Source organism: Elephantulus edwardii, unplaced genomic scaffold (assembly GCF_000299155.1).
Source record: "Elephantulus edwardii isolate Elephantulus edwardi_28Jun2011 unplaced genomic scaffold, EleEdw1.0 scaffold00007, whole genome shotgun sequence".
Classification (NCBI taxonomy): domain Eukaryota; kingdom Metazoa; phylum Chordata; class Mammalia; order Macroscelidea; family Macroscelididae; genus Elephantulus; species Elephantulus edwardii.
Window position 1 is genome coordinate 26,152,366 of NW_006399757.1, and position 9,631 is coordinate 26,161,996.

Genomic DNA, 9,631 nt, shown 5'->3' on the forward strand with positions numbered 1-9,631 from the left:
AAATCTCGCCAAGTTGGAAAAGAAAAGGACAAATACAAGGAAGAAACAATTGAGAAGATGGAGGAGTGAAATATTATTAACACAACTTCATTAAAAACTGAAAATGGGGAAAAAAGTATTTGCTATCACAGCAAAAGCAAATATTAGGACCTCTAAGAGGTACCGTTTTAAAAATTGGTAAGTCCTACCAGTATCTTAGGGAGGAATTTGATTCTTTACTGGCAGTAGGGCAGAATGGTTCAAAGCTTGGACTCTATAGTCAGTTTCCCCTTGTAGTATTGTTGTTGTTGTTGTTAGATGTCTTCACATAGACTCTGATCTACTTGTAGAGTTTATAGCAACCCTATGAACATCAGATCAAAAACGTCCTCTGTACTGCCTCAGCCTCACAATCTACGTTATGTCAAATCCATTGTTGCAGTCACTCTATCAGTCCCTGTCCTTGACTTCATGTCCTCTTTCCATGACTCTACTTTTCCCAGGATGATGCATTATTCGAAGGGCTGGCTCCTCCTAAGCACATGTCTGAAATATGAAGGACAAAGTTCCATCATCCTTGCTGGTAAGGAGTATCCTTATTGAATTCATCAAAGACAGATTTGTGTTCTTTTGGAAATCCATGAACCAAATCAAAACCATTGCACACTATGTTTCAAAGGCATAAATTCTCTTGTCTTTTTCATTAACTGTCCAGCTTTCAGATACATATAAAGCAACTGAAAATATCATAGCTTAAGTCACATGCACTTGAGTCTTTAAGCTTATATAACCTTGCTCTTTAGCACTTCTAAGGAGATACTTGACAATAACTTTGCTCAGAGCAAAATGTCTTTTTATTTCTTGACTGCTGCCACTACGGCTGTTGATTGTGGATCCAAGTGAAATGAAATCTTGGGCATGTTCAATCTTTTTTTTCCATTTACCCAGATGTTGCTTACTAGTCTAGTTCTGAAGATTTTTGTTTTCTTTTTTAAAGTTATTATTTTATTTTATATTGGTTTGCTCACAAAGTTTATATACATTGTGTTATACATTATTCTTCATTCATATCATGTTTCATATGATCATTCCAACGCATTATGTTTTATAAAATTAATCACCATTGGACCTTGTCCATCATTAACCAATTCTTTCAGGTTACTGCTGGATCCTTCCCATTTCCTTTATCTCCTCCCACCACCCACCAAACTGTGGTTTCACCCCTTCTCATCCTCACCCCTATATTCCCACCCTTTTGTTTTCTTGTTAGATTGGTAATTATTAAATAAGATGATACTTGTAGAGCATTCAGTACAGGGTTTGTACAAAGTTAATGTATAATTAGTACCTAGATGAGGAAGCTTTTGTCCAAACAGAGCACGGGAACACTGCATGGTTCAAAATCAAGAAAGAAGTGTGTCAAGGATGTATCCTTTCTCCATTTCTTTTCAATCTGTATGCAGAATAAATCCTTCAGGAAGCTGGACTTTATGAAGAAGAATGTGACATCAGGACTGGAGAAACACTCATCAACAACCTGGGTTATGCAGATGAGACAACTTTGCTCACTAAAAGTTTGCTGCAGAAGTCAAGTACTGTAGTCTTCAATATGGATTGCATCTCAACATCAAGAAGACAAAAATACCCACCACTGGGCCAATAGGCAGTATCGTCATAGATGGAGAAAAGATTAAATTTATTAATGATTTCATCTTGTTCAGATCCACAATCAACACTCTTGGCACCAGTAAACAGAAAGACTTCTCCAGAGTGCTAAAGAGCAACCATGTCAGACTGGAGACTAAGGTGAACCTAATCCAAGCCATGGTCTTCTTAATTGCTTACTATGCATCTGAGAACTGAACAGTAAATGAGAATGACAGAAGGATCAATTCTTTGAGCTGTGGTGTTGGAGAAGGGAACAGAATATCCCATGGACTGCCAAAAGAATAAAAGTGTCTTAGAGAAATTGCAACCAGAATGCTCCTTGAAGACAAAGATGATGAAGCTTCATCTCACATATTTCAGGCATGTTTCTAGGAGATGCTATTCTTTTCAAGGGGATCTAATACTTAGAAAGGTGGAGGAGTCAGGGAAAGACAGAAGACCATCCATGAGATGGACTGACATGATGACTTCAGCAATGGGCTCAAGTGTTTCAGAGATGATGAGAATGACATAGGATGGAACAGGGTTCAGATCTGTTGGTCATAGAGCTGCTAGGAGTCAGAGCTGACTTTACAGCACCTAACAACACAACAATAGCTCCTGTTTTCCTTCCTCTACCTTAAGCCTTAGATATAAAGATAGGGTCTATGTTACTAAGTGATACATGTATTTGATAAGTTTGGTATTAATTTTATTGTTGCTTTTAGTTGCCATGGAATTACCTTTGACTCAATTTCATTAATAACAGGACAAAACCCTACCCAGTTTTGTGTTCATTATTATGAGTATTCTGTGTCAGTCCATTTCTGGCAAGTTTCCCTTATTTTTGCTGATTTTCTGTTTTATCAAATATGAGGTTCTTTCTAGCTACTTGTCTTTCCTGATGAAGTATCCAAATCAAACAAGTTGAAGTCTCACTATCTATCCTCTCTGGTGCAATATTTATGTGAGATAAATTGCTTGTATTTTCAGAGCATGAATGGCACACTAATATTTTGTTAGTTTCAGTTTTATGTTTGAGGAATGGAAAAGAGTGGGTAGTGCTATTTAACTTTTATTTCTGGAACCCTGCACCTCAAAGTCTTGATCTTTGACTTTCTCGGAATTCCTATCTCAGAGTTTCTTACTCCTAGGCTACTATATACCCCACCTTTTGTGTAAGGATGTCCCTGATACTCAACATGATCTGTCAGGATTCAACCATGAAGAGTAAGACAAGTAGAAATTGCACCGAGTCTTTATGTGTTCTTTATGCAATTATAACACAACCTGATCCAACAATATTAAGGGGGCTTTTATTCTCTTTAGTCATTTTACTAAAAGATAAAGGGCTGGATTCTAACCCAGTGACTACTTCCATTTGCTTGCTGTGATGATAGACTTCATTCCTGACCTAGTTAAGCCTTAGGTTCTGCTTTCCTAGAATGGGGAAAATAGGTACTGAATAGAGTTGCTATGAGAGCTATTTTCTCGGTATCAAGTATATGATACTCGTCTAATAGATGGCATTTGTAGCATTTTTTTCCCAGCCAAAAGGCCATGTATCACTAGCAGTTTGAATCCACCAAAGGCTTTGTAGAAGAAATATGTGGGTTTTTTAAAAGCGAAATGATTTTTTTTATAAAAAGCATTAAGGATCCTCTCACTCTTTTAGGATTTACAGTCTTAGAAATCTGATGGAAGGTTGCTGTGATTCAGAATTAACTTCCCAAGAGTGAGTTTTTGAGTTTTATTATTATTGCATACTATAAAAATGAATCCTAGAATGTCACAACTGGAATAAGAACTTCATTACTTAGAAGGTTGAGGTTTTCAAGAAAGAAAACAAAATGTGCCAGATGCTTTATTACCTTTCTTATAACTTTCCATAAAAGCAAGATGGTAATTGTGGTATTAAATCAGCATACAGGAAGAAGAATAACGTCTCAGATTTAATGTCGAACGAAGCATTATTTATGTTAACCTAAGACTGTGCTAATACTACTGTACTGTTGTTGTTGATTGCCTTCGAGTCGAGCATGACTCATAGCAAGCCTATGAACAAAAGGCCTGAAGCCCCTCTACAATCATGGACATTTATCAAACTTCATAACTGTATTGCTCAACCTTATTTCTTATGAACCTAGAATTTATTTCTAAATATTCTTTTGAGACAGAGGATGAGAAAGGAGTTAAAAATCAAGAGGAAAACTTGATTAGCTCTTCCCACCTGCTGCTGGGTTGATTCTGATTAGATAGCAAGGCTATTGGACAAACTAGAACTGCCCCCACAGATGTCTCTAGGCTGTAGTCTTTACAGAAGCAAACAATACCTCTTTCCCCTGTGAAACGTAAAATGAGTTTAAACTGCCATTAGTAAAATGAGTATTAACCTTTCAGTTAATAGTAAGTGCTTTAACCACTGTGCAATCACAGGGGAAGGTCTTATTTATGTTTCTCTCAAAAAACTCATTGCTATTGAGTTGGAACAAACCTACAGCTGATCCTCCTATCAGTTTCCAAAGCTTTAAATCAAACAGAAGTTTGTGCATCTTTCTCCCTTAGAGTACCAGGTGAATTCGAATTGCCAGAGATGTGTGGAGTCTGGGTTAGAAGTGTGACTCTAAGAACTGTGTCATTAACACTGCCTTAAGTCTTTTATTGCTGTTGTTATGTGGCATTGAGTTTTCAGAGACAGTAAACTGCACGGGAGGAGATTGTCCATTTTTCTTCCATGAAGCTGCTTATTGGATTCAAACCACACACTTTGGGTTGACAGTTCAGCTCCTTACCCACCACAGCATCAGAGCTCCCTTGTTTGTTGTTGTGTATACCATTGAGTTAGAACTGACCCGTAGCTGACCCTCCAGAGGGTTTTCAGGGGCAGTTTAATCCCACAGGAGGAGATTGCCCATTCTTTTTCCACAGAGCAGGTGGTGGATTCGAACCATGTGCCTTTGGGATTGCAGCTCACTGTAACCATTAGGCCACCAGAGCTCTTTTGTTTAAGTTGAGGTATGTTTAATTCAAGTTTGTGAATCATTCTTACAATAAATGTTGATTTCATTCATCACTAAGTGAGGCTTTTTGTATTTGAATGAAAAACACTTAGATTTGCTTGCACAAAACTCTATTGTAAAATTTGAGAAAAAAAATCATTTTTATTGTTCAAACAATTTCACATTAGCCAAAAGCCCAAATGAGAGTTCTGAGAATTGTGAGTGTAAGTTGAGGATATTAATGTGTTAGAATTTTTACTGTGGTATTATAGTTTCATGAATGGATAAGGTTTAATAGAGGTGAACAGGCCTTAGAGTATCATCTAATGGTCCTGATGTTGTTTTATTATTTTCCATTGGTGAATAGAGTGCAGAATGAGGAGGCTTTGATTTTTTTTTCTGATTGTAGAGAATGAAAGATCAACAATACCTACAGAAGAAGCAGCTGTGTTTGCAGGCATGCATTTAATTTGTAGGCCTGCAAGACAAATGAAGTGCCACGTGTATAATAGAGCCATTGGGATTTGCCGGAAGTTTGAAGTTCCAGGCTAGTTTAATAGGAATCACTGTATATTCTGAGCCCCTATTGGCTTAATACCATTTTCAGAGAACAGCCATAACTTACATATATTTCATATTTTTGCATATTACAAGATCTCCACAGTCAAAGAGAACCTCTAAATAACCAATTCACCTGTAATTTCCATGAGTATTTGTAAATTGGGACAGTTTAAAGCAATTGAAAAAATATCTTCATATCATCTTCAATACTGTTCTTTTATGATATGAATGAAATGAAGCCTTAGAACAGTGCCCAATAGGTAGTAATGGATATTTCTTGTTGTTGTTGTTGTTGTTGTTGTGTACCTTAGAGTTGGAACTGACCCACAGCTGACCCTCCAGTGGGTTTTCAGAGGCAGTTAATCGCATGGGAGGAGAGTGCCCATCTTTCTCCCACAGAGCAGCTGGTGTCCTCGAGTCATGTGCCTTTGGGATTGCAGAGCAGCTTCTTTCCACTGGGCAGAACTTCTTTAGCAGAAATAAAAAGCTAATAGCTGAAAATGTTTTGTTTGGCCAGTTCTTAATTTGGAAGAGCCACCTTGGAAATAAGCTTGCTAAAAATGAAATCTGATAGTGGGAGTTGGGGCTTGATCAAAAGGAAAGAGTTAGTGCCACCCAACACTCTGAGGAGATATGTCTTGAAGGAGGTAAAGTCAGATTGCTCCTTGGAAGCCAGGATGGTGAAGATTCGTTTTACGTACTTTGAGCATTTTGCTAGGAGAGGTTACTCCTTGGAGAAGGACATCATGTTTGGAAAGGTAGAGGAATGGTGAAAGAGTGAAAGACTCTCATCCAAGTGGATTGACACAGTCACTGTAGCAATGGGCTTGAGTGTGTCAGAGATTGTGAGGTTTGCACAGAATAGGACAGGGTTCAGATCTATTGTTCACAGAGTTGCTGTGAGTTGTACTTGACAGTACCTTACAATAACAGTACTCTGAGGAGATTTGCATTTTCGTGAATTTGTGTACCCACATTGGACTTTTGATTGAAGAGATTTAACATTTGAAAAAGGGGCAAGCAGGAAAGGAGGGAAAGAAAGAAGAGAGAAGGAAAGGAAGAGATTATCTTTTTTTCTAGCTGAAAGTTCATCCTGGAGAAGGTGAAGCCAGGCTGCTCCTTGGAGGATTCTGAAGTTTGTTTGACATACTTTGGACATATTGCAAAGAGGGACCAGTCCTTGGAGAGGGTAGTCATGCTTGGGAGGGTGGAGGGACAGTGCAGGAGAAGAAGACCCTCGATGAGGTGTATTGATTCTGTCACAGGGGTAATGGAAGTAGATGTGTTGGAGACAGTGAGTTTGACAAGGGGTGTTGTTGTTGTTATGTGCCATCGAGTCGCTTGTCACTCATAGCGACCCTATGTACAAGAACCCTAAATGCAGTTCTATCCTGTACCAACCTAGCCATCCCAAATGCACTTATTCCCACCACTCCACTCACAGAATCGATACATCTCATCGAAGGTCCTCCTCTTCTCTGCTGCCCCTCCACTCTGCCAAACATGACGTCCCTCTCCAAGGACCAGTCCCTCCTTGCAACATGCCCAAAGTATGTCAGACGAAGCTTCAGAATCCTTGACTCCAAGGAGCATTCTGGGCTTCACCTTCTGCAGGACAAACCTGTTTGTTCTCGTAGCAGTCCATGGTATATTCAATACTCTTCTCCAGCACCACAGCTCAAAGGTATCAATTCTCTTTCTAGCATCTCTATTCACTGTCCAACTCTCTGATGCATAGCATGTAATTGTGAAGACTATAGCCCAGATCAGGCACACCTTAGTCTCCAGCCTGACATCGTTGCTCTTCAGTACTCTTGAGAGGTCTATCACAGCTCACTTTCCCAATACAATTTGCCTCTTGATTTACTGGCTGCTGTTACCAAGAGTGTTGATTGTGGAGCCAAATAAACGAAAACTGTTAACTATCTCAATCTCTTCACCATCCATACTGATGCTGCCAATTGGCCCAGTGGTGAGAATCTTTGCTTTCTTGATGTTGAGCTTCAATCCATATAGGAGGCTGCAGTCCTTGACCTTCTGCAGCAAGTGCTTCAGGTCCTCCTCAGTTTCAGCAAGCAGGGTTGTTTCATCTGCATAATGCAGGTTGTTGATGACTCTGCCACCAATCCTGATGCCACATTCCTCCTCGTACAGCCCAGTGTCTCGGATGATCTGTTCTGCATACAGATTCAAAAGGTATGGAGACAGAATACACCCATGACGAACCCCCCTTCTTCATTTTGAAACATGTCGTGTCTCCTTGCTCTGTTCTGACGACTGCCTCTTGATCCAAGTATAGGTTTTGCATTAGCACAATCAAATGTTCTGGGATTCCCATTCTTCTCAGAGTCAGCCATAGCTTGTTGTGATCCACACTGTCAAAAGCCTTTGTATAGTCAATAAAGCACAGATAGACATTCTTCTGGTATTCTTTGCTTTCTGCCAAGATCCATCTGACATTAGCTATAATATCCCTAGTACCACGACCTCTTCTAAATCCAGTCTGAACATCTGGCAGTTCTCTGTTGACATATTGTTCCAAACGTTTTTGGATAATTTTCAGCAGAATCTTGCTTGCATGTGATATTAATGATATTGTTCGATAATTTCTGCACTCCATTGGGTCACCTTTCTTTGGAATGGGAACAAATATCGATCTTTTCCAGTCAGTTGGCCAACTGGTTGTCCTCCAGATTTCTTGGCATAACTTAGTGAGCACATCCAGGGCAGTGTCTGTTTGTTGAAATATGTTGATTGGTATGCCGTCAACTCCTGCAACCTTGTTTTATGCCAATTCCTTCAGAGCAAATTGAACTTCCTCATCTTGCTCATATGTCATTTCATGAAATTATTCTGTGTCAGCCAATTCCTTATGATACAATGACTCTGTGTATTCCTTCCATCTTCTCTTGATACTTCCTGGATCATTTAATATTCTGCCCCAAGTATCCTTAAGTATTACCACCCATGGCTTGAATTTGTTTTTCAGCTCCTTCAGCTTAAGAAACGCGGAGCAAGTTTGGTCCTTTTGATTTTCTGACTCCAGCTCTCTGCACATTTCATTATAGTATCTTGCTTTGTCCTCCCGGGCTGCCTTTTGAAATTTTCTGTTTAGCTCTTTGATTTCTTGTTTTCTTCCTTTAGTTTTGGCTTCTCGGTGCTCTAGTGCAGTATTCAGAGTCTCATCTGACATCCATCTTCATCTTTTCTTCTTCAGCCTTTGTAATGATCTTTTGCATTCTTCGTGGATGATTTTCTTGATGTCCTTCCAGAGCTCATTTGGTCTACACTCATTGGTGCTCAAAGCCTCAAACTTATTCCTGAGATGATTTTGAAATTCGAGTGGAATAGACTTAAGATCAAATTTTGGATAGAGCAGGGTTTAGGGCTGTTTTACATAAGGTCACTATGAGTCACAAGTGACTCAACAGTACGTAACAACAACAACTGGAACAAGCTGTTTGGCTTCTGAAGCAGGATAAAGTTGGTGCCTATCAGAGCCCACTTCTAAGACTTGAGGTTTGAGTATGCTCACTCATAGCAATTACCTGACTCCACAGGAATGGAAGTGGGAGGAATACAACAACAAAGAAACACACTGAGCTTGGACATATTACCTCAACGTTGCCCATGTAGCATGTGCAGATGTGTGGGTGAGCAAGGAAGAGGTTTTTGGCTTGAGGAACAGGGAGTCATAAGGACTCCTGGCTTGTTGACATGACTGGGCCCCATGTGAGAGCTAGGGCTGAGTAAGGAGATCAAGAGGTCTGTAATACCGGGAGAAGTGTGAACTCCTGAGATTGTAGCTGATGTGCATTTGAACCTAGCCACCTTGGGATGAGTTGACCAGAACCCAACCAGATGAAGAGAGGATGAACCATGGTGAGAGCTAGAGTAGATTGCTGCAACCTGATGGCTTGCTCTAGACTGGACCCTACTTATGGATGCAGGTGCTCAAAGTTTCCAAGTCGAGCATAGGATCCTTCAGCAAAAGGGATGACTTTGTTCCCTCAGAGTTTGATGGAGATGGGCAAGTCAGCACCTGGCATTCTAAAAGGGAGATATTAGGGCACAAAGCATGAAGTAGCTGGCTTAAACTTTCATGGAAGTAGTTGTTAGTAGGATGATTATAAGGGGGGAACAAACCTCACACTATAAATGAATGAAATATAATGTAAATGAAGGACTGTATGGAACATGATGTACATGCATGAAGCACAATGTATATGAATGATAAAAATATTAATAAAAATTAAAAAATGTATCAAACTTATGTAATATTAACATTTTTATGTCTCATTTAGTGACATGAATTACCTTTAACATGTGTAAATATCACCATTCTATATTTCTATTTATTTAATATTTTTTTTATTGGGAAAAACATATTGGGGGTACAAGGAGGTGAGGGTTGGGGGCAGAAGGGTGAGGATGGGCCAGGATGC